Consider the following 25,329-nt stretch of genomic DNA (forward strand, 5'->3'; position numbering starts at 1 on the left):
GGAGGAAAATGAGAATACAGTTTTGGAGAGCTTGTAGAGATTCCTATTATACAGACAAGTGGAGATGACAATCAGGAAGCTTCCTCTGTAAGCATGTAGCCTAGGATAGAAAGCTGGTCTAGAGATGCTATTTGGCTCAGGGTGCATTGAAGCTCTGGTTAAGCTCTTTGAGCACAAAAGCTCACCTATCCAGTACAGTAGCTACTAGCCATGTGGGGCTATTGGGCACTTGACACATAGCTTGTTTAAATTGAGGTGCTTGAGGTATAGTATATGTAGCATATTTTGAAGATTTAGCAAGGAGAAAAGAAAAATGTAGAATATCTGAATAATTTTATATATTGATTACATATTAAAATGCTAATAGTTTGGGTATGTTGGTTTAAATAAAAATATTATTAAAATTAACTTCATCTGCTTAATTGTACCATTTTTTGGGTGCCATAGATAGAACCTGGGGCCTTCTGTATCCTTTTAAATATGGTTAGTATAAAATTAAAAATTACATTTGTGAAGGGCTGGAGGTGTAATAGGTAAAGTGTATGTGTGAGGGTCTGAGTTCCATCCTCAGCACCCCTCTCCAATAAATCACATTTGTGGAGCCTGGTGTGGTGGTGCACAATTTGTAATTCCAGCTCCTTGTGAAGCTGAGTCAGGAGTCATTTCGAGTTTGATACCAGGTTTAGCAACTTAGTAAGATCCTGTCTCCAAATAAAAATTTGAAAGACTGCTGGGGGCATAGGTCAGTGGTATAGTGTTTGCCTGTCATACACGAGGCTCTAAATTCAATCCCCTGGTTGTGTGTTGGGGGTGGATATTACATTTGTATTTTTATTTTTAGAGCTGTCATTGTAGGGCATAGTTAGGACACCAGGGGGCAATAGCAGTTAGGAAATCTAAGGACACTTCCCCTAAATCCCAGAGGGGGGATCGTTGGCTCTCCTCCTTCCTGGGAACTTATCAGAGCACAGCTATGGCACATCCCCTGGATTTCCCAATTCTTTGGCTGACACAGTTGGAGTTGAGGAAGACACAGGAGGAGTCCCTGTGAGGTGACAGTGTTAGCAACACAGGAAGTTGTTAGTAACTCAGTTGCTACGTTTTCTTATCCTCTTCATATCACCTCTGGCTGACATCATCTTGCCACCAGAACATTTCCACCCCTTGGGACCCAGAAGTGTAGTCAACAACCAACAGCTGTGTAGTCAAGGTAAACAAGGCAATAAAGCTCACAGAGGTTAATTTCTTTGAAATAAATGTGGCTATAGCCCATTTTCATCCATTAGCATTCTAAGTGCTTTGTTCAAACTGCTTGTAGTGTTGCTAGTTGGCAGGAAAACTGCCATTAGGGAAAAAAAGAGCAGTGAGATTGAATTTACTTCAGTTGGTATGGTGTGACTTTCCTGAGCCCCGTCGTGTGCCAGACTCTGTGCTTCCTGCTTTGGGCTGTTTATTGTACTGTCTGTCCTTAAGGATTATACACCCAAATACTTTGATACAGGGAGAGGTGTACAGAGACCCATGAGAGCTCAGAGGAAGTATGTATAACTTTAATGCCTGTGTGTATAACTTTTAACTTGGAGAAGGTGTCAGGTAGCATCAGAGCAGAGAGACAGGATTTGGCTATGCAGTGGGGAGTGGTATTCCAGGCACATGAAACAGGAGGAAAGGACATGATTCAGAGAAGGGCAGGGAGGGGTTTGGCTACAATGTTGGCCATGAGGAGCAGAGTCCTGGAAAACAAAGTTGGTGCCAGATCTTAAGAGGCTTAGATTTCTGGGTTAAAGAGATTGGATTTTATTTGTTAATTTTTATTTCTTAATTTGTAGGGCTGGGAATGGAATCCAGGGACTCATGCATGCTAGGTAAGAGATCTACCACTAAGTTATATGCCCTGTCCCTGAGAGAGTGGATTTTAGATTGTAGGCACTTGAGAGTTTTTGAGGAGACACTGATCTGGACAACACCATGCATAGAAAGAAGGTACCATTTGTCTAGAAATTTTGGTGATCAGTCAGCCAGGCAGGAGAGGAAAAGGAACTTGTATGAAGAAAGGAGAGAGGTAAAGAGCCCTTATTGGATTAGTCAACCTGCAAACAACAGAGTGGTATGAAGTTTAAATGTATTCATTTTGGAAGTGGAAAGACCCAGACTTGAACATTAGTCCTACAGTTTTATGGCGGGCAGGGAGAAGAGGGTAATAGTTTTATTGGTATATAACTCATGTACCATACAATTCATCCATTAGAAGTGTGAAATTTCATGGTATTTGGTATGTTCACAAATATTTGACCATTGCTGTGATCAATTTTGCATTTAAAAAATTGAGATACAGCCCACATATCATAAAACTCGTGATTTAGAAACGTACAGTCCAGTGGGTTTTAGTATATTCACAACATTATTCTGCAACCATTGCCACTATCCAATTCCAGACCAATTTTTTTTTTTATCAGACCCAGAAGAAGCCTATATCCATTACCACTCCCCATTTCCCTACTCCTGGACAACCACTAATTTATTTTCTGTCTCTATGAATTATTCTATTCTGGAAATTTTCTGTAAATGGACTATTATAATATGTAGACTTTTGTGTCTGGCACCTTTCACTATGCATAATGTTTCCAAGATGCATCTGTTGTACAAAGTATCATACATCATTATTTCTTCTCCTTATCCTCCTTTTCCTTCTGCTTTTTGTGGTACTGGGGACTGAATCCAGGGCCTCACACAGGCTAGGCAAGCACTGTACCTCTGGAAATTTTATTTTGAGACAAGGTCTTGCTAAATTGCCCAGGTTGGGCTTGAACTTGCAATCCTTCTACCTCAGCCTCCTGAGTACCTTGGATTACAGATGTGTGCCATGGTACCATCATTTCTTTTTATGTCTGAATAATATTACATTGTATGGATATACCACATTTGTTTATCCATTCATCAGTTGATGGGCATATGGATGCTTTTTATTTTTTGGCTTTTATGAATAATGCTACTATGAACATTCAGGTTTTTTTGTGTGTTCACATGCTCTTTCTTCTTTGGGCATATACTTGAGAGTAGAATTGTTTGTTCATACCCTGTGTTTAACTTTTTGAGAAACTGCCAAATTGTTTCCCAAAGAGTCTGCATTCTTTTACATTCTCACCAACAATGTGTTAAGGATTCTGATTTCTCCACTTCATTAACACTTATTATTTCCATTAAAAAACATAATCCATCCTAGTGTATATGCAATTGTATCTTATTGTGGCTTTGGTTTACATTTTTCAAATAACATTGAACATCATTTCATGTGTTTGTGAGCCACTTGTGAATATCTCTATTTTGTAGAAATGTTTATTCAAGTACTTCACCCAACTTGTTTTGTTCTCAGAGCTGGGGATTGAACCCAGGGCCTTGCATATGCTAGGCAAGCACTCTGCCAATGAGCTACACTCCCAACCCCCTTTGGCCATTTTTACAGTAGGTTACTTGTGGTCTTTTTAGTTGCAAGAGTTCTTAATATATTCTGTTTACAAGACTCTTATCAGATATAAGATTTGAAAATATTTTCTGTTATTCTGAGGATTATCTCCCCCTACTTTTTTCTTCTCTTCCCCCTACCACCTCCTTGGAACGTGAACTCAGAGTGTTGTGCATGCAAAGCACATGATCCACCACTAATTTATACTCCCAGTCCTTCTATTCACTTTCTAGTGTTCTTTTAAGCACAAGTTAAACACTTTTTTTATGAAGTCCAATTAGCCAATTTTTTTTCCTATGGTTGCTTTCACTTTTGATGTCATATAAGACACTGGATGATCATGAAGATTTATATCTATGTTTTATTCTAAAGGCTTATAGTTGAGCTTTTACATTTAAATCTTTGATACCATTCTAATTTTTGTATATGGTGTGAGGTAGGTGTTCAACTTTATTCTTTTGTATGTAGATATTTAGCTATCCTGGTACCATTTGTTAAAGATACTATTCTTTTTCTATTGAATTGTCTTGGCATTCTTGTCTAAAAACAATTGATCATAAGTACATTTCTACCATTCTTAGCTCTGTATTTTAATCTTTGTTTTTTTTTATCTGTAAAATGATGGGCATAGGAGGCCCTTCTAGGTCATGTGATATTTTTAGGAGCTTGTGCAAGGTATCAATTTCAAAGAAGAATAAAAAGTGAACTTTTACATCAAAGAAAATGTCTTCATATACAATATTAGGACAATCTTAGTATTTTTATGCCAGTGAAATTATGAAATAGAATTTTTAGTATTTTTAATGGAGGAAGGGGCCTTTGAAGTAACAGTGCCTAGGGTCCACCAAATTCCTATTATGGCCCTGATAATATCTATCTCATAGGGAATTATTATCTTGAGAATTCAGTGTGATAATCTTATCAGATACCATGTGCTGTGCTGGTCCATAGTAGGTCAACAGCAAATGATTGGAAAAGTAATAAAAGAAAGTTTTTCTACTCCATTAGTATCTTTTACAGGCTGGTGAATTATTGACTGTTTAAACCCATGATGGAAGCACTTATGAGATCATGGGAAGGTCAGCCCTAAGGAGTTGCCCCTCGGCCCTGATTTCCTGCTCTGACACCTCAGAGGGTGCTAGGGGTGCCTCTGGGTTCACTAGGCAGAGTGAGAGAGTTGTTGAGGTGGAGAAGAGGGATGTGATGAAGGAATCCTCTACCTTAGTGGCTGCTGGATTGGTGAAAGTACCTGGCAGATGATTCATGATTCAGTTTTTACTAGGAATTGTGAGGAGGTCTCTGGAGGACTCTGGCAAAAAGAGAGAATTGCCATGCCAACTGTTGTGGCAGGAGCACAATGGTGATAACAACCTGTATATCATTTGTAAGATACTAACAAACTGTGGTATGGTTTGGGTTCAGGGGTTTCTCCTTTTTGCAAGATGACTCTCACTTTCTCTAGTCTCTCTCTCTCACTCACTCCCTGACTCACTCATAGCATACATTTGCTGAATGCTGACTCTGCAAGGCACTGTGCTAGGCTCAAAGACTAAATAGCCCAGCATTTGAGGATCTCATAGCCTAGGAGCTAGATAGTTAAACACATAAATGCAGTATGAAGTGTGGTGTGTTGTGCTCAAGGTATTTATGAAAGGCAACAGGAACACAAATGAAGGAGAAATAATTCTGCCTTGAGGGAATGAATGGGAGCATAAGCTGTAGGGACAAGGTGACATTTGAGCAGATATTGATGGAAGAGAGAACATGGAAGATAAAAGATTTCTAGGTTAAAGACTCAGATTCTTCTATGGACTCAGAGCAATAGTGATTTGGGGGAGAAGCTCAGAAGCCTACTGCATTTATTTTCATTCATCTCCTGACACAACTACTCTGAGAATGCCTTGAAGTTGAAAGACCTTGACTTCCGGGAAGTGGACCAGGCCCCAGACTGTTTCTTTTCTTCACATGAAAATTCACCTTTCACTCCAGATAAAGCTGACTGATGTGATAAACTCACTCATGCTGTGTGTTATTGGGAATGGATAAGTTAGTACATTAATTTATTAAATAACTTGTTAAGCATTTTTTAGACTTACTATATTCAAGGCATAGGAAAGAATGTAGAGCAGCACTTAAGAAGACAGGCCTAAAATCAGAATGACGTTGGTTTGGTTTGAATTTTATTCATTAACTGGGAGGTCTCACTCAAAGTACTTAATCCCTTACTTTTTTCCTCTATAAAATAGAGATACTAATGCTCTGTGGTATAGGGGAGATTAAGAAAGAGTGTATGTAGAAATATTGTAAATAATAACTGGTGGCATATACAATTTATATAGTACATATATATTATATATAAATATACATGTAAAATATATATTTTATGATATTGATACATAAATATGTATAAAGTACATTTATGTATGTATATAATATACACATAGCATAATATTTTTATATTTACCTATATTTCATTTATTCCTGTTCCTAGAGATTTAAAAGCCTTAAAATGGGAAGAAGGAGCACTCAAATTATCAAGTAATAATGTTTTCCCAGGACATTTATTTATATTTAAAAGAGGAATCTTCTAGACACATTAATTTAAGGACAGTTATTCCTAGGGATATTTAATTTCTTTGAGAGGGAAAGCAGAATCAATGAATGGAAGTACTCAGTATAAAGGAAAACTTTTAAGAGAGCATCTTGGGAGTAGTAAGCTACTCATCCTGGGAGACCAAGCACAGGCTGGCTGGCTATTAGTAGAGGGTATTCCTAGGCTCTTTAGGAAGTGGCAGAGGGGATGCTGGGCTCCTGGATCAATTTGCAAATGATTGTCTTTTCCACTCCTGTTCCCAGAAGCCCTTGTTCTCTCCCTGTTTGGGCGGCTCCCTCCTTTGGTATACCTGGAACCCTTCAAGTATTGTGGTGCCAGAGGTGACTGCTAAGGCAAGTGCCTCCTGCAGGTGACCTGGCACCTTATCTCCCCTGCCCCCATCTCTTTCCTGCCTTTTCTGGCTGAACTCTTAAAGCAGAAATAACCTAAGGCAAAACATTAACTGTGAAACCATAAAACCACGTGAAGCTCAGGTGGTGGCTCCCAGTGGCCTGGACTCTGGGTCCCCTCTTATCGGGAAATGCTTCACCACCCTATGGGTGGGGAGGGCAGAGTGGCTGGGACCCAGCATTCTAGGCTTCCAACATAAGAGAGCAGTGGACAGAGGATGCTTCAATTGCCTCAGGCTTCCAGGAAGGCTGCTTGAATCTGATCCGTAGAGTTGGGGGAAAGAACCCACAGCAGGATCTTTTAGTGTGACAGAAGATATATCTTTACTTATGTAGTCAGGAACTCTCCAAGCTTGATGTGGGCACTGATGCATACATACATATGTGCAGAGATTTCAGAGACACCTACACAGTATTGAAAAACAAGTCTAACCTTCATGTATTCTGGTGTGCACCATCCACACACTTTGTTTTATTTATTCCTAGAATCTTCTACAGTGACTATAGCATGAACACATCTTTGTTGAACTGATGAGTGAATGGTGAATGAGAAAATATTTATGCCCACCCATGTAGTCATCCACACACATGTACACATTTGCAGAAAGGTACCTGAAAATACACATGCATGTTCACATCATATCCACACAACACACACACACTCAAAACACACTAGGATAAATTCATTTGTTCATACACACCTGCACCTAATAGTTATGTGCATATGAATAAGCATGTAAATGTATTGATTCCTGCATGATCCTATTAAGTGGCATAGGTGGTGACTATGATGAGATAATATGGTTTCTTGAATACCTGACAGGGGAAAAAGCAATATTTCTACTGGGAAGTCCACTTCTCACCGTGTGATGGAATGTTTGCTTAAATTCATATGTTGAAATCCTAACATTCACTATCTTAGAACATAACTGTACTTGAAATTAGGGCCTTCAAAGGAATCATTAAGGTTAAATGAAATATGTGGATTGGACCAAATCCAATCTGACTGACATCTTTAGAAGATTAGAAGATTACAGATTTGGACACACATAATAATATCAAGGATACAAGAACGAAGAAGAGAGATCACATGAGGACAAGTGAGGAAGTGGCCAAGGAGAGAGAATGAAGGAAACTTCAAACCTGCCAATGCCTTGATTTTGGACTTCTAGCGTCCAGAACTGACTGAAGATAAATCTGTTGTTTAAAGTACCTAGCCTGTGGTATTTTGTTAAGGTCATACTAGCAAACTAATACACACTCCAGAGTTTCATCCTTCTTTTCTCCCTGATAGGCAAGTCATTGCAAAGGGAGAAGAGGGAAGGGCTGAGGGGAGTTCACCAGAGCACAGAGGGCCAAGTGTAGCATTTCCTGGCTCCTTGCAAAATCTTTGAGAAAATGCATTGTGAGCTCACTGGGAACTGCCCTGGGTTATTCTTCCCAAGAAGGGAGATCAGTGGAGTGGAGGAAGGGAATCGAGGAGGAGGGTGGAGGGATGGGAACAGAGAGGAACTGTGGAATGAAACTGACCAAATTATGCTATATGCATATATAAATATACCACAGTGAATTCTACATTTATGTATATCTAAAGAACACCAATTAAAAATAGCAATAAAAAAACAGAAGGAAGACCAGGAGAGGAAGAGAAATAGAAGGCGGGAAAGAGAAAGTACTGGGGACTAAAATGGGACAAATTATATTCTACACATGTATGATTATGCCAAAACAAATCCCACTATTATGTATAACCATAATGCACCAATAAAATATTTTTTAAAAGAATGATACTAATAGAGGGAGAAAAACAGTCTTAGATTCTAAAAGGATGAAGCCTCAATCAGGCTGGAGCCAGTGTAAGATTTTTATGACTTGTGTGTATGCATGCATATGTGCAGGTGTGTATGTGTTTTTATATGTTCATAGGGAGGCAGACCCAAGCTGCAGTTTCTTAAAAGGAGGGTAAAGTTATGATTTCACCACATGGTGTACACTCTAATGCCCTGGATGGGGAGGGAAGAACTCTGGAATGTGTTTCAGGCTCTACTGTCAATTTGCCAATCCAGCCTTAAGCAAATTGCTTCACCTCCATGAGCTCTGGATTCTCATTTGTTAAACTTTCAGCCTGTTTCAAGTGATTCCAGGAGGATCCAAGGAGCTACAAGAGAAGTATTGCTTTGAATACTTAAGAACGTTTCCTAGTAGCCAGGGCTTATTATTGTTAGTTTTCAGTTCAGTGAAAAGCATTTCAAATGTTCAGATATCCTCCTCAATGAACCTGTGTCTGGCCCAACCAGGCTCACAGGACAAGGATCGAACACAGAATGGTTTTAAATCCCAAGGGGAGTAGCCAAGCAGAAGATGCTAATAGGAGATGGTCCCTAGGACCCTAAGAGGTCAGCTATATAATGGGTATAGGACCATATACCAAGGTGATCTGAGGAAGCTGTGATTACAGGGCCTTGGGGAATCAGGGAGGGTTTCACAGCAGGAGTGAGGATTGGCAGAATATGATAGGGGGAAGGGAAAGTTCTAGGGGTGGGGAATGCAGCACTCTTTGTGGGAGGGTAGGGGGATGGCACCTCGACAGTGGAGATAGGAGAGAAATGATGCCTCACCAGAGTTATACGTGGTAAAGATTAATAAAAAGGAGAAAACAAGAGTAACCAGGTTAATTTTTTAGTCCTTCCTGGAACTGACCCAGCCCAATGGTTAATCTTTTTGACCCCTTTAGGAATTCTTGGACCCCATCCCAGGTGTATGCAACACAACCTGAGAATCCAGAGCAGTCCAGAGCAGAGCGAGGGAGGACCTTGGAGGTCACCCTGACCAAGACTGATCCTGTTTCAGAGGCAAAATGGAGACCAGGAAAGAACAAACAGAGTGACTGAGGTATCAAAGAGAGTTAATTGGCAAAGCAGGAACTTGAACTCAGATATCTGGGGACCAGAGTCTTGGACATTTTCTGGAACCTTATCTGGGTCTGGAAAGTGGATTGGTTTTGGGGGGCTTTTATATAGTGTTGGCTAATGTTAAAATTTGAATCCTGCCTTATTAGTGTAGTTATGTAAACTTGTTGATTGTTTGGGGGTACAAAGCTGAGGTTTGCAAACATGCTAGGTTTCTGCAAGAAATCAAGGTAGGTAGTCCCTGGGCCTAGGCATTTCAGGGGTCATAAGAAAGCCCTTTGTATTCCTACCTGGGTAATGGATAGCCACTGGAAGACTTTTGTACTTATAGCTATAGGCCTTGTCTTTATCCTAAAGCTGTTCTGACTTAGAAGGAGGAGCATTCATAGAAAACTGTAATCAACTGATGAAAATTCATTATAAACAGGGTGAGCAGATCTTCTTCTGAGAGCCAGTTTTGAAAGGGAAAGAAAGCATGAAGTTATTTAATGCTACAAAACGATAAGAGTGCACAGGGAGACACAACCGTTACAATCTCATGTGTAGGTTTGGAGTTTAGTTTTAAAACCAGGCAGATTTGTTTCTTTTTATTTTTTTCTGGAAAGTGCTGGGGATTGAGTTCAGGGTCTTGCACTTGCTAGGCAAGTGTTCTACCACTGAGCATACACCCCCCCCACCTTTCCTTATTAAAAAGCAGTATGAAGCAGGGGATCTAACTCAGTGATTGAGCGCTTGCCTACATGTGTGAGGTCTTGTTTTTCTAACAAATCCCAGGTGATGCTAATGCTGCTGGTCCAAGGACCACACATTAAAAACAACTACTATAGAGAGCTTGCATTAGTTTTCTAGAGTTATCATAACAAAGTACCACAAACTGAGTGTTTCAAACAATAGAAAATGACTGTCTCCCAGTTCTGGAAGCTGCAAGTCTGCAATCAAAGTCTTGTCAGGATTGGTTCCTTCTAAGGGCTGTGATGGAAGGCTCTGTTCTCTAGGCTTGTTATTCTTCATATATGTGTATCTCCATATCCAAATTTCTTCTTTTTATAAAGATACCATCCACATTGAGTTAGATACTACCCTAATGACCTATTTTAACTTGGTCACTCCTGTAATAACTCTATGTCCAATTGTCACATTCTGAGCAACTGAGGGTTAGGATTTTGATATTTTAATTTGTTATGGGATGGGCAATGGGAGGCACAATCCAAAGTATAACAGAGACTGCTATGCATTTGGAAATTTGAGATAAGGAGTACCTTCTTTTTGAGCCCCTGTGTACAAGATGATCTTGATTCTCTTGCTTTTGAACTTTGGATGAATGTTGGCCTATATGAAAGTTTCTGGGACCTGTAGGCAGGAGTCTTAACTTCCATTCCTGCTCTGTTGACACCTGTTAGGGGACCTTGGACAAATCATTTGTCTCAAGGCCTTAGTATCACCCTGGGTTTTAGTTAGCTCTGACAATCTGGGATTCCCATGTGGCAAGGCAAGGTTAACTTTTTATTAGTTCTTGGCATCCAAGCTGCCTTGCAGACCCTAAATTTGTGTTAATGAGACTAAGGATGGTCCTTTGCTGGATCAGTCTTTGGTCCTTGCTAGACTCATTGATTTTTTTTCTGTGCTCTCTTTATCAATTTTCATTCATGCATGCATCCATTCAACAAATAATTACTGAGCACCTGTGGTGTAGCAGGCATCGTGCTCAACAGAACAGAATCTTAAATCCTCTGAGTAGTCTCTTGGGGAGAGAGACATATAACCAAACAAGCACTTGAAACACATTTGATGAGAAGTTTAGCTGCTGTTAATTTTTTTGAGAGGTCATTAGGTTCATAGAACTCTAGTACTTTATGTTCATTTTTAATTTTTTTATTTGTTTGCAGTCCTGGGGATTGAACCAAGGTGTGCTCTACCACTGAGCCACAAATGAATTTCAAGTAGAAGAAATAGCTTGCCCTGTTCTTGGTGAGTAGGAAGGAATAATCAGGTATGGCTGGTACTCTGAGGCATGTGAATGACTAGAGTTTAGGTGTCATTCTGAGACTAAATGAATCATAAGGATTTTCACACCAGGGAATTATATGTTCATGTGTTAATTTTGAGAGTATCTGGCAGCAGGGGAAGTGATTGGAAGCAGGGAGGCAGTTAGAGGGTCAGTCAGATGTGCACATTTGCAACCCATCAGCTCATGTGACTGATGATATGGTTTGAACCAAGGTAAAGGTCAAGGCCAGTAGAAAGTAGAGGATAAATTCAAGAAGATGTTTAGCAGGTCTTTAGCTTGGGCAAGTATTTGTGCAGCAGCTGATCAGGGAAGAGGAAGAAATTTAGTTTGAAAAAATAATGTGTCTTAATTTGAACATATTATATTTAAGGGGCTCAGATTGTGTGTGAATTATAAGTCTGAGTTCCAGCAAGGGAAGGGGTCATCTCATGCCATCCTTCTTCCTTCTCTTTTTTCATCTGCTCTGCCTTTCTGTTTCCTCTAATTTATGCCCCCTTAGGTCCCCAGATGTCACTCTTCCTCTGGCTTCTCGAATGACTGGTTCTTTTCATTCTTCAATTCTCAGCAATGTGAAGGGAAGGACCTTGATTAATCTAGGCCAACCACAGAGCCTTACACAAAGTAGCTGCTCAATGCTTGTCTGTCGGATGAATAAATGAATAGTGGCTAAAATTCAGGAGTGAAACTAGGGGAAATGAGGTACATTAACATTAGAGGGATCTGAAGAGAATCAGAGGACAGAGCAGTTCATTCCACAGTTGGAGGGAGGCACTCATGATTTTTCTTGCTTATAGTGATATCAATAATGACAGTGTAAGAGTCAGAGTACCTGAGCTCAAATTGTCCCCTTGTTAGTTGTGTGACCATGGGTAAATATCTCAGGTTCCTTATCTATAAAGGGGCTAATAATAGTGTCTACCATTCTGTGTTGTTGTGAGAATTCAATGATATGATTGATGCCTGTATAGGCTGGCAGAATAAGTGTTTAATAAATATTAGCTATTATTAATAATTAAATATTACTTTATGTCAGGCATCATGCAAAGGGCTTTCAAATGCCAAGTTCTTGAGTAATGTTCACAATAAATAATCTGGTGAAAAAGGAATTTTATTTCCCCAAAATTCATGTTTCATGGCTGAGGAAACAGGCTCAGAATGAAATCATAGAATCATACATTGACCCAGTGGGAGGTGGAAACACTAGATATTAAGCACAAATTTGCCAGATTTTAATGCCTGTGCTCTTAACAATTGCACCAGACTGAACCCTATTCCATGTCTTGGAGTCCTAGCAAGATAAAGAAAACTGGTAGCAGAGGCTGGTCAGAACCCAGGGGTCCTGCCCAAAGTCTTTTTAGCTCCCATGAGTCTGCAGAGGGCCTTTCTGAAAGGGCAGCAGAAATGGTATCTCAAGGTGAAGGGCACCTAAGATTAGTCTCTGTACCTCTGACTGTGAAGATGGAGCAGGAGACCAGGGAGACCTTGTGACACAAGAGCCTGGTGATCCACACCAACCTATAGACCAGAATTTTTATAACCAGTCATCACATTTTCTTCTGATATCTACAACCTTTGAGTGGGATAAGAGACTTCAATTAGAACACAAATTATCCCTTTGGACAATTAATCTTTAATTATCTTCCCACTCAGCAAACTTGGTTGATACTACGATAAGTAAGAGGAAATAACTCTTGACTTAATTGGTTGACAATGAAGTCTCCTAAGGAAACAGTATTTTGTATATACATAGATAAACTTGCACACTCCCTCTCAATTGCAAACACGTGCCTCCCATGGCACCTGGCTATATACTCTTGGGGAACATAATGACCTTGCAAGGAAGTGGCCCCATGTGCAAGGACTCTTGTCTACTCAACTATGCTCACACAGAAAAACAAACAACAAAAAAATCACACACAGAGAAAAACAACCAAAAATTGAAAAAGAAAACCTGCCAGACCTTCACGTGACTCTTAAATTTGGAAAGACAGAGACTAAGCAAAAAGCAAGAATAGTAGTTTCCATTCATGGAATGCTTACCAAATGCTCAGAATTGTGTTAAACACTTTACATATACTGTCTCACTTAATCTTCATGACAACCCTATGAAACAAATAGTAGCACCCCAATTATTTCCCACAGCAAGCATGGCAAAACCCTGGTGGCCCAATAATGTGTATAAACAACAGAGTTTGCTCAAGGTCACACAACTGGTAAATCACCAAAGCAGACATTGAATGCAGAGTGTTCCCATCTTAAACACTAAGATCTTTTCCATTTGCATTTTGTTAAAGAAAAACATTCTTCAATGACACTTTTTAAAGCAAGGTAAGGAAGACCTTTTTTCCAGCTCATGGTGGTAGATACAGGGAACACTGCAAAGAGGTTTTCAGAAGAAGATTGGACTAAACTCTGAATGCAGCATGGGCAAGTGAGAATTTATAGCCAAGGAACAGGATAGGGCTCAATAGAAGGAATATTACTAAGAAACATCAGCTGTAAGGTGGATACTGGCTAACCTAATCTAATGGATTTGTGTTGAAGATAGGCCTGAGGATCAGACATTACCTAGGAAATGATGAGGATGAGGAACCTGATCACAGCAGAAAATGATCAGATAGAGAAAGGGTGAGGAATTCTTGCTAAACTGACTTAGCAGAATTCTTTGCTAAGACTGGATTTTATAAGGAAGTACACAGGTGGACTTAGAAAAAGTTTCAGGAACCTGAATAAAGTTTACACATGTGAAGAATCTTTATCAATTTCCATGGCAGAGACAGAGGGATGAAACATGAATTTATTTTTTGCCGAACATTATCGTTCTCAGCTTAGAAGATGCAGCTATTTTTAAAACATTGTGGTAAAATAAATACAAAATAAAATTTATTTAAGCTATTTTTTATATTAACTACTTTTTAATTTTTCTTTTTTTTTTTAACAGGACTCAAATGTTATTTGAGTTGGGAGTTTGGGACTGAATCTTCCTGAGACAGCAGATATTTTCCTTTGCAAAATTCCAGCTCAGTGACTCGATGGAGAAAAGACAATCTATACTTTAAAATGTAAATGTTGTACCATTTACAGCATTCCACAACATCTAAAAATCTTCTGGCCCATTGGGAGACAAGTGATGTTCTTCTCTCAGTTCCAGACAGCTGGGAGGCCCAGATTTGACCAACTGCTGATTCCACCCCTTTATACAGAGAATTGTTGATTGAGTCATCTACATTCAGGATGAAATATTGTTTCTAATAAATATGAGGTTAATTTACATTATAACAGTAAATTTCTTCCAATTCTACCAATATACAAATTAATGAATGATATATACTATTATCATGTTTTTTTAATAATTATTTTTTAGTTGTAGTTGGACATAATACCTTTATTTTATTTATTTTTATGTGGTGCTGAGAATTGAACCCAGGGCCTCATATATGCTAGGTGAGTGCTCTTCCGCTTAGCCACAACCCCAGCCCTGGTTTTTGTTTTTTTTATACTTTTTCTCCTTTATCTTTTTTTTCTTTTTAGTTATACATGACAGTAGAATGTATTTTGACATATTATACATATGTGGAGTATAACTTATTCTAATTAGGATCCTATTCTTGCAGTTGTACATGATGTGGAGTTACCCTGGTCATGTATTCAAATACAAGTCTAAAAAAGTTATGTCTGATTAATTCTCCTGTCCTTCCTAATCCCCTCCCCCTCCTTTCCCTTTGTTTCCCTTATGTCTAATCTAATGGACTTCTACTCTTCCCCTCCCCATCCTTCTTTGTTGTGGGTTAGCATCCACATATTAGAGAAAACATTCGGCCTTTGATTTTTTGGGATTGGTTTATTTCACTTAGCATGATTGTCTCCAGTTCCATCCATTTGCTGGAAAATGCCATAATTTCATTCTTCTTTATGGCTGAGTTGAGTAATAGTCCACTGTGTATATATACCACATTTTCTTTATCCATTCATCCATTGAAGGACACCTAGGTTGATTCCATAGCTTGGCTATTGTGAATTGAGCTGTTTAAACATTGATGTATCTGCATAACTGTATGCTCATTTTAAGTCCTTTGGGTATAAACCTAGGAGTGGGATAACTGAGACAAATGGTGATTCCATTAAGGAATATCCATACTGCTTTCCAGAGTGGTTGCACCAATTTGCAGTTAGTTATTTATTCTGTTTTCATTTATTATTAGTGCAATATATCAATATATATCAATATCTATCTATCTATCTATCTATCTATCTCTCTCTCTCTCTCTCTATATATATATATATATATATATATATATATATAGAGAGAGAGAGAGAGAGAGAGAGGAGAGGTTTATTTGACATAATCATACAAAAATGGAATACAGTTTGCTATGCTTCAGTCCCCAGTTCTTCCTCTTTCCATTTCCTCCTCACTACCCCTGTTTCTCTTAGTCTACTCTATTGGTCTTTCTTACATTTGTTTAGTTTTTGTTTGTTTGTTGTTACTGAGGATTCAACCCAGAGGTGCTTCACCACTGAGCCACATCCCCAGCCCATTTTATTTTTTAATTTTAAATCAGGGTCTCACTAAGTTGCTTAGGGCATCACTAAATTGCCTAGGCTGGCCTCAAACTCACAATCTGCTGCCTTAGCCTCCTGATTCGCCAGGATTACAAAAATGTGCTGCTTTGCATGGCTATTTTTAGTTTTTTTAAAAATTAGTGCCTTAACCCAAACCATTTTTAATTTACAAATAGACCTGATTAGATCTTTGTTATTGTGTTTTGTGGTGCTGGGGATTGAACCCATGCATACTAAGCAAGAGATCTATCACTGAGCTATATCCTCAGCTGAGCCCAAATCATTTTTAAGTGTATTGACCAGTAGATTAAAGTACACTCACAATGTTGTGCAACTATCATTCCTATTTCCAGAATTTTTTCATTCCAAACAGAAACTCGGTATCCATGAAACAATTCAACTCCACATTACTTGCCCTTTTTCTAGCACCTAGCAACTATGACTCTACTTCCTATCTCTATGAATTTTACTGTCTTAAGTAACTCATATAATGTTGAATGTTTTCAAGATTCAACTACATTGTAGCATGTATCAGAATTACCAGCTTTAAAATAAAAAGCTGGAAAGCCATGTCTTTTTTCCAAGCAAAGAGTTCACATGGAAAATATCCCAAAGTGGCTCTGTAATCATAAAATCAAACAGGTTCAGTGCAGGTTTTGACATAGTCTAGATGAGAATTTTTGAACAAGTTAGAAATAAAAAATTCAGGAGATGTTCACAAATAAGGATAGCCGGGATTTTCCCTGGTCCTTGACTCAGAATCTTTACCTGAGAGAACCTTAATTGGATGCTGTTCCTTGCTCTAATCCTGACAGGCTCCTTTTAGGAGTTAGGAGGCTCTAGTCAAGAATTCATCTTCTCAGGTTGCCCTGAGGCTCCAAAGATGTCAGTATGATGTAATGGAAACAGCCTTAGAAAGGAAGAGCTTCAGTCTGGCTCTCTTGTTCATCACAGAGATTTTTACAAGACACTTTCTGTTTCTTGTTTGTAGACTGGACGAGGAGAGGTTCAAGAGATGAGGTTGTGAGATCCTTTCTCAAACTACCCAAGAGTCTGAGAAGAAGGTGGTTCAAGTGAGAGAGAAACAAGGATGCTTGAACTAAGGAAGCTCTAATGTCCTCATTTGTAAAATGGGTGATGATGCCTTCATCATTTTTAAATTTGTGTGTATGAGAGAATTAATGAGATAAGGGAACAGTGTTCCCATAGTAGAAAAAGGCATCGAGTTAAGGATTTTGAGCTTGTTGATTGACTTAGCAAAGGAAATTTGAGGTAGGGGGAGAAATTATTCATCATGTCAGCTGGAGGTACTACCCTGGAAGTTTTCTTGGGAAAGGGAATACAACTGTTTTACCCTCACCATGCCCCACAGTATCTGAAACATAGAAGATTCTCAATAAATACATGTTGAATCAAAGAATTAACTAACCAGACTTGAAAAATTATAGTAAAGCCAAGTTATTGTTTTTTTTTCCTTGATGTTTTTCCCTGTATCTGTGAGGTCCCCTTTTCTTTCCCACCTCTGCTCTTCCCAGAAAACATTAGGAGGACACTACTTAATGAGAAACAGTAGAGAGTGATAGAAAGAGTCCTTGATCAGAAATCAGGAGACCAGGTGTTGTGGTTTAGCTTCTCAATGTCCCCCATGTACCCACAGGCAAAAGGCCTAGTGGCCAGCCTGTGGTGCTGTTGGGAGACAGTAGAACCTTGAAGAGGTGGGATCTAGTGGAAGGAAGTTAGATCACTGGGGACATATTGAAGGAGATATTGGGGCTCTAGCCCCTTCCCCTCTCTCTTTTTGCTTCTTCCCTGCTATGAGATGAATGGGTTTCTTCTACCATGTGCTTCTACCATTAGGTACTGCCTCTCCGCAGGTCCAAAAGCAACAGGGCAAGTGACCCTGGACTGAAACCTCTGAAACCATAATCCAAAATAAATTTTTCCTCTTTGTAAGTTGTTCATCTTTTGGTGTTTTGTCACAGCAATAGAAAACTCACTAACACAACAGGTTTGGTTTTACCCTAGCTTTGACATTAGATAATCATGGCCCTGTCCCTTCTCTCTAGACTCATGCTTCTCATTATTAATGTAGCGAAACGGCATTCAGTTTTGTTTTGATTCTGATTTCCCAGATTTTAGGCAACACAAGGACTAAGGTAATGATGTTACCTTAATAACAAAGATATTTGCATTTAAACACAGTCCAGAGGAAAGAAGAGCTAGTGGTGAAATTCTGGGCATCCTGAGTGGCTGGGTAAGGTATTTATCTGTCACACCCTCCAGGAAAGTACAGACAGATGAGTTCTGAACTCAGCCCTCGAAACTTGCCAGCTATTAAATTCAGCCCTGACTCATGTTCAGGGAAGTCACAGAGTATGCTGTGGAGCAATCCCCGGGAGCAGAGCCTCTTGCCTGATTTTTCTGAATCCCTGGAGTAGGGGTATGAATAGGCCTAGATTCCTGGACATTCCCTGGGACTTCACTTAGGATGAGTAGGACTTTTGGATAAAAGGAAAGGGCTTCACAGAAGAGTTGGCCATTGGAGAGGGAAGAAGATTGGGTTTGGTCCTCAGACTACCATTTATTAATTGTGTGACTTGAGGAAGTCTCTTCTCTCTGGGGACAAGTTCCCCATCTGTTATATAAGGGAGTTGAATCTTATGGTCTCCCTGCACACTTTGGCCACTTGAATCTTCTTATTGCTCCAAAATATCATGATTTCTCTCTGCACTGGACATTTGTTTAGCTGGGACACTCTGTCACCCTGCTTACCAGGCTCACTCCTTCATGGCATATCCTTAAGGGTCCAGGCTACCTACTTGGAAGAGAATACTGAGTAGAATACAATATGGTGGGGATTATGGAAAATTGGAGAGGGCATGTTTTACTGATACTATTCAAATACTTTTAAAAGTTTTTTTTAAAATTGTGGCAAATATGTACAACAAAAATTACTATCTGGACTCTTTTTACAGCTTAGTCATCATGTTAAACACATTCAAAATTCTGTGCAACTATCACCATCATCTGTTTCCATAACAGTAAAGCTGAAACTCTGTACCCATTAAGCACTAACTCCCTCTTCTCTGTGTCCCCAGCCTATGGCAACACCATTCCACTTTTTCTATGATTTTGACCACTCTCACTAGTTCATCTAAGTGGAATCAAACATTATTTGTCTTATTGTGATTGGCTTGTTTCTTGAGGACTTAGCATAATGTCCTCAAGGTGTTATGAAGTATGTTAGAAATTCTTTTCTTTTTAAGGTCAAATAGTATTCCATTATATGCATATACCACATCTGTTGATGAACACTTGGATTACTTCCATATTTTAGCTATTGTGAATAATGTTGTTATGAACACAAGCTACAGTACCTCTTTGAGATCTTGCTTTCAATTCTTTCAAGTATATAGCCATGTATTAGACTATTTTCTGTTGCTATAATTAAGTATCACAGTAACTGGCTCACAGTTCTGAAGATTGAGAAGTTCATGACTGGGCAGTTGTGTCTAGTGAGATCTCTCTATAGTGTTTAGGCAGTGCAAGATATTGCATGGAAAGACAGTCCAAGCTCAGGTTTCTCCTCCTCTTACAAATCCACAGCCCATTGAATTAGGTTCTCACACTTGCATTGTTATTATATCCATTTTCCTATATTCCCTCATTTAACTTAACTTTCATGCTTTTTGATCTTGGCTGTCCCAACCTTGCCTTAGGAATGTTAGGAAAAAGAGAGGCTTCTAGTACTTCAAGGGAGCTCCCAGAACAATTGCTTGTTGTTTAGCTTTTAGCTTAGTTTCTGCTGACCCCTTCTCATCCAACGACTTTAGACCCGGATAAGGCAGACCATGACTGAAGGACTTCTTAGTGTTGTGCTGGGTCTCACCACAAGGTGGAGCTGTAGCTTCCTTTGCTTTTAGTTTTTATCTTGAAAATTAGGAAGGCGAGACTTGGTGTTTTCTCTAGAGGAGCCTGGGAAGAAAAGGAAGCTCTAGGGATCCATCTATCATCTCCACATGTGGGAATGTAACTCCCTTGGCTATGACTCTTAATGTTGAATGCTAAAACCACCTGGGGAGTTTCTCTTTTAATAAGCTATAAGGAAATGGAATTTTCTTAATTCATACTTATATAAATCACAGATCCTTCACTACAGTTTAAAAAGTTATTTTAATTTACATACAATAAAATGCACCCATTTTTAGTGTTCCATGAGTTTTATTTTTAAATATTTATTTTTTAGTTGTAGGTGTACATAATACCTTTATTTCATTTTTATGTGGTGCTGAGGTTTGAACCCAGTGCCTCACATGTGCTAGGCAAGCACTCTACCACTGAGCCACAACCCCAGCTTCTAGTTCTATGACTTTTGACAAATGCAGAGCCATGAAACCACCACCACAATCAAAATACAGAAAGTCTCCCTCATTTCCAAAATCCCTTTATGCTGCGGTTTATAGTATCCCCCAGCCCAGCCTCTGGCAACTTCTGATCTGTTCTCCAAAGCTATAGTTTTATGTTTTCTTGAATGTCATAAAAATGAATTAGTACAATAGTTACCCTTTTGACTCTTTTTTCACTTATTATAGTGCATGAGATTCATCTGTGTTATTGCATGTGCCTGTAATTTGTTATATTTATTGATAAATAATGATCCATTTTATGAATATACTGCTCTTTTAAAAAATCTATTCTCCAGTTGAGCAACATTGCTTCCCAGTTTTGGTATATATAGGTTTTCGTGAGAATATAGGTTTTCATTTCATTTGGGTAAATATCCATGAATGTTATTGCTGGGTCACATGCTAATTATAAGAAACTGCCAAATTGTTCTTCAGTGTGGCTATATCATTTTATATTTTCACCAGCATTGTATGAGAGTTCCTTTTGTTTCACATCCTCTCCAACACTTGGTTCTGTCAGTATTTTTTTTATCATTCTAAAGTTTTGTAGCTGTATCTCATTGTGGTTTGGTTTTGCATCTTCCCAATGACTAATGATGTTGAGCATATTTTCATGTGCATAATTATTATCCACATATCTTCTTTGGTGAAATATCTATTGAAATCCTTCACCTTTTTGTTTTTTAAATTGAGTTGTTTGTTCTGTTCTTCTTGGATTTAGACAGTTATATATTCTGTAAATAACTGAGTCCTTTGTCAGATAATGTGATTTTCTTTCATATTCTCTAATCTTCTCATGCTCATAACAGTGTCTTTAGAGAGCAAAAAAAAACAGATTTTAATAAATTCCTTCATTTTTTATTTTGTGGATCACACTTTTGTTGTTATATATATGAAGTCTTTGCCTAGCATAAGATCACAAAGATATTCTCTTATATTTTCTTTTAAAGGTTGTGTAGTTTTTAATTTTTTTGTTGTTGTGTATGTGTGTGCATGTGGTTCTGGGGATTGAACCCAGGGCTTTGTGCATGCAAGGCAAACACTCTACCAACTGGGCTATATTCCCAGCACTAATTTTTTTTATTTAGTTCTATGATCCATTTAGAATTTTTTTGTGTGTGTCAGATGTGTGTTATCAGTAGAAATCCATTCTTTTGTAGCACCATTTATTGAAAATACTATCTTTTTCCCCTAAAGAATTGTCTTCTCATATTTGTGTTGTATACATACAATGGAATATTATTCAACCACAAAAGCATGAAATCCTGTAATTTATGACAATTTGGATAGACTTGAGAGCACTATGTTAAGTGAAGTAAATCAGGTACAGAAAGACAAACACTACATGTATGATTTTACACTAAGTAGAATTTTTAAAAGTTGATTTCACAGAATAGAATACTGGTTTCCAAAGACTGGGGAGAATACAAGGTGGGGTTGAGAGAGGTCAGTCTGCAGGTATAATAGTATTGTTTGATAGAAGTATTAAGTTCTGGTGTTCTATGGCATAGGAAGGTGAATATATGGAATAATAATACAACATATATCTTGAAATAGCTACAAAAGAGAAATTTGATGCACTCATCATAGAGAAGTGATAGAAGTTTAAGATAATATATAACACTAATTTTCCTGAGTTGATCACTACCCAATGTATACACAAATCAAAACATCGTATGGAACATCATAAATATGTACAAATGTATCAATCAAAAAATTTTAAAAATGCAAAAAAAATTTAAAACTTAAAAAAATTAATTGGATACTGATACTAGTGAGGAGGTGGAGCAACAAGGAACTCTCGCATTGCTGGGAATGCAAAATGGAATAGCCACTTTGGGATGACAGTTTAACAATTTCTTATAAAACTAAACATATTTCTACTATAATATCCAGCAATTATGTTCCTAAATATTTACCTAAACAAGTTGAAAAACCTGATGTGAATATCTATAGCAGCTTGATTCATAATTGCAAAATTATAAGCTACTAAGATACATCCTTTAACCGGTAAATGGTTAAATACACTGTAGTGTATCCATACAATAGAATATTATCCAGTAATAAGAAGAAACTAGCTATCAAATTAAGAAAAGACATGGAGGAAACTTAAATGCATATTGCTAAGTGAAAGAAAGTGAATCTGGGCTGGGATTGTGGCTCAGCGGTAGAGTGCTCGCCTAGCACGGGCAAGACCTGGGTTTGATTCCCAGCACCACATTAAAAAAATAAATAAAGGCATTGTGTTGTGTCCATCTACAAAAAAGATTCTCTCTCTCTCTCTCTCAAAAAAAAAAAAAAAAAAGAAAGTGAGTCTGAAAAATCTACATAGTCTATGATTTCAACTGCACAGTATTCTGGAAAAAGCACAACTTTCACTGTCCCTATTGACAATAAAAAGGTGAGTGATTACCAAGGTTGGAGGGTGACGAGATAAATAGGTGAAACACAGGTTATTTCTAAGGTAGTGAAACTATTCTGTAAATACTGTTGTGTTTGATGTATAACATTATAATTTGGCAAAACCCATAAAAACGTATAACACAAAAAGTGCTCTAGTGTAGTGTGCTTCAGCAGTAATGTATGAATGCTAGTTCATCAATTGTAACAAACATCACACTAATGCAAGATGCTAATAATAAGGGAAAGTACAAGGAGTGTATGGGAACTCTTTGTAGTTTGTTCAATTTCTTTGTAAACCTAAAACTGTTCTGAGAAATATTCATTAAAAATAAGTTGGTCATATTTTTGTGTATATATCCTTTCACCAATATCCTATTGTCTTGATTACTTTAGCTTAATGATGTCTCAAAATCAGATGGTGCAAGTTTTCAAACTTTGGTATTCCATTTTATAATTGTTTTAGCTATTCTACTATGCTGTTTTTCTTACTATGTCTCTGTAATATAATTTGAGATGAGATGTTGTGATGCCTCCAGCATCACTTTTATTGTTTGGCATTACTTTGGCTATTCTGGGTTTTTTATTCTTCTATATGATTTTAGAATTTTTTATTCTAGTTCTATGAAGAATGGCATTGGCATTTTGATGGCATTACATTGAATCTGTATATTGATTTTGGCAGTATGATCATTTTAACAATATTAATTCTGCCTATTCAAGAACACAGGATGTCTTCCCATCTTCTAAGGTGTTCTTCAATTTTTTTCTTCAGTGCTCTGTAATTGTTTTTATTTTTTTTATTTTTTTTTAAAGAGAGAGTGAGAGAGGAGAGAGAGAGAGAGAGAGAATTTTTAATATTTATTTTTTAGTTCTCGGCGGACACAACATCTCTGTTGGTATGTGGTGCTGAGGATCGAACCCGGGTCGCACGCATGCCAGGTGAGCACGCTACCGCTTGAGCCACATCCCCAGCCCCAGTAATTGTTTTTAATAGAGAGCTTTAACCTCCTTTGTTTAAGTTTATTCCAAAAGATATTTTTTGATGTTGAGATGAAAACGCTTTTCTGATTTCTTTCTCAGCATATTTATTATTAAAATATAGAAATATTATTGATATTTGTATGTTGATCTTGTATCCTGCTACTTTGTCAAATTTTCTTATCAGTGCTAGAAGTCTTCAGGTAGAGTTTTTGGGTCTTCTAAGTATAGAAGCAAACAGAGCTAGTTTGACTTCTTTCATTCCAATTTGTATCCCTTTAATTTTCTTCTCTTGCCTGATTGTTCTGGCTACAGTTTCAAGAACCATATTGTATAGAAGTGGTAAGAATGGGCATCTTTGTCTTGTTTCTGATTATAGAGGAAATGCTTTCAGTTTTTCCCCCATTTATCATGATATTGGCTTTGGGTTTGTCATATATAGCCTTTATGATGTTGAGGTAAGGGCTTTCTATTCCTATTTTCTCCAGCATTTTTGACATGAATGGGTGCTGGATTTTGTTGAAGGTTTTTTATTTTTATTTTTATTACTGCATTATAATTACACAGATCATTGCCATTCATTTTGACATAATTATACAATACAGACCCTAGTAGTTCCATTTCCCTCTCCTCTTCCTTCCTTCTGTTCCCTTTCTAGTACTCTATTGGTCTTCTTTCTATTTATCTATAGTTTCTTATTTTTAATTGGTGACTTATAGGATATACATAAAGATGAAATTCATTGTGACATGTACATAGCATAGTTTGGTCAATTTCATTCCACTGTTCCTTCCTTTTCCCTTCCCCTCTCTCTCTTCCCATCCCCTTCTTCTGCTCCACTAATCTTTTTTTTTTTATTTTCATGGGATTCCCACCCATGCTTTCTTCTTTCCTTATTTTGGTCTAGCTTCCACATATGAGAGAAAACTTTCAACCCTCGGCTTTCTGGGTCTGGCTTACTATAGGAGGCCTTTTTTGTATCTGTTGAAATGATCACTTGATTTTTGTCCTTAATTCTAATTATATGGTGAATTACATTTATTGATTTACATATGTCGAGCCCATCTTGCATCCTTGGGATGAATCCAATTTGATCATTGTGCACAATTTTCTTAATGTGTTTTTGAATGTGGATTGCTAATATTAAAGATTTTTGCTTCTATGTTCATCAGGAGTGTTGGTCTATAGTTTTCTTTATAAGCTGAGTTTCTATCACATGAATCAATTGTGTGGTTTTTTAAAATTTTATTTTATTTATTTTAATTTGTTATATATGACAACAGAATACAATTCAATTCATATTACACAAATAGAGCACAAATTCTCATGTCTCTGGATGAACATGAAGTAGAGTCACCCCATTCGTGTTTTCATACTTAGGGTAATTTTGTCCATCTAATTGTGTGTTATTTTAAGCCATAGAATTTGTGGTAATTTGCTACAGTAGCATAGGAAACTAATACACATCCCTCCCCCCATCTTGACTTCACTTCCTTCTTGGAGCACTGAATGTTTGAGATGCTGCCCCCACCTCTGTGGATCACTGCAGTTGAGACCTGGCATATTTCTGCCTCTCTAATACTATACACAACACTA

The 25,329-nt window shown here is 37.9% G+C and overlaps 1 long non-coding RNA gene across 1 annotated transcript; it reads left to right on the plus strand.

The window, feature by feature from the left end:
• Positions 1-1,827: 1,827 nt before the first annotated feature.
• Positions 1,828-14,656, plus strand: LOC120891685 (uncharacterized). The gene is made up of 4 exons (XR_005736191.2): positions 1,828-1,865; positions 9,201-9,358; positions 11,262-11,343; positions 14,325-14,656. It is a non-coding gene; the product is annotated as an uncharacterized LOC120891685 (long non-coding RNA).
• Positions 14,657-25,329: the final 10,673 nt, after the last annotated feature.

The sequence above is a fragment of the Ictidomys tridecemlineatus genome, chromosome 2 (assembly GCF_052094955.1).
Source record: "Ictidomys tridecemlineatus isolate mIctTri1 chromosome 2, mIctTri1.hap1, whole genome shotgun sequence".
NCBI classification, from domain to species: domain Eukaryota; kingdom Metazoa; phylum Chordata; class Mammalia; order Rodentia; family Sciuridae; genus Ictidomys; species Ictidomys tridecemlineatus.